The sequence below is a fragment of the Chrysochloris asiatica genome, unplaced genomic scaffold, assembly GCF_000296735.1.
Source record: "Chrysochloris asiatica unplaced genomic scaffold, ChrAsi1.0 scaffold00171, whole genome shotgun sequence".
NCBI lineage: Eukaryota > Metazoa > Chordata > Mammalia > Afrosoricida > Chrysochloridae > Chrysochloris > Chrysochloris asiatica.
In genome coordinates, this window is record NW_006408689.1 from 3205544 (window position 1) to 3206925 (window position 1382).

The following is a 1382-nucleotide window of genomic DNA, read 5'->3' on the forward strand; positions in this document are numbered from 1 at the left end:
ATGTGATAGTAATGATATTGTCCAATGATCTCAACTTTAAGTTGGATCCTCTCACCTTGGTATGGGCAGAAAAATAGATCAAATTTCTTGGCATACATGAGTTAGTGCCTCCTGTGCTGCATCAGTTTGTTGAAAGATTTAATTTGCATTCAATCAAATCCTGGAGCCATGTTTTTTTTTTGCCAATGACTTCAGTATACCTTGGACTTCTTCCTTCAGTATCATTGGCTCTTGATCATATGCTGCCTCTTCAAGTGGTTGAATATCAACTGTTTGATTTTGGTACAGTGACTCTGTGTATTCCTTCCATATTCTTTTTATGCTTTTATGTTATTCAATTCCACTACGCTACCAGAGTCGGAACCGACTCGACGGCACTTAACAAACAAAAAAAAACCAAAATGTTATTCAATATTTACCCAGAGAATCCTTCAGTATAGCAAGTCGGGGTTTGATTTTTTTTCTTCAATTCTCAGCTTAAGAAATGTTGTGTTCTTCCATTTTTTTGTTTTCTATCTCCAGATCTTTGCACAAATTATTATAGCATTTAACTTTGTCATCTTGAGATACTCTTTGATATTTTCTATTCAGCTCTCTTACCCCCTCATTTCTTCCATTTGCTTTAGCATCTCTATGCTGGAGAAAAAGTATCAGAGTCTCTTCTGACATCTATTATGTTTTTTGCTTCTTTCTTGTCTTTTAATGACCTTTTGCTTTCATCCTCTATGATGTTCTTGATGTCATCCCACAACTCTTCTGATCTTTGGTCATTAGTGTCTAATTCATCAAATTTGCTCTTGACACAATCTCTAAATTCAGGTGGGATGTATTCAGGGTATACTTAGTGTTTTTTGGGCTTTTTAGACTTTATTCAGCTTCAACCTGAACTTGCATATGAACGATTGATTGTTCCACAGTCTGCTCCTGGTCTTGTTTTGAATAATGGTATGGAACTTTTCTATCATGTATTTTCACAGATGTAGTTAGTTTGATTTCTGTATATTACATCTGGTTAGGTCCATGCGTATAGTCATGTCTATGTGTTGAAAAAGGTATTTGCAATGAAGAAGTCATTGGTCTTTCAAAATTCTACTATGCAATCTCTTGCATTGTTTCTATCACCAAGGCCATATTTTCCAACTACTGACCCTTCCTCTTTGTTCCAATCTTTGCATTCCAATCACAAGTAATTATCAATACATCTTGATTACATGTTTGATCAATTTCAGGCTGAAGAAGTTAGTAGAAGTCTATCTCTTCAACACTTATTTTAGTGGTTGATATGTAAATTTCAATAATAGTGGTATTAACTGGTCTTCCTTGTTGGTGTATGGATATTATCCTATCATAGACAATGTTGCACTTCAAGATAAATTTTAATA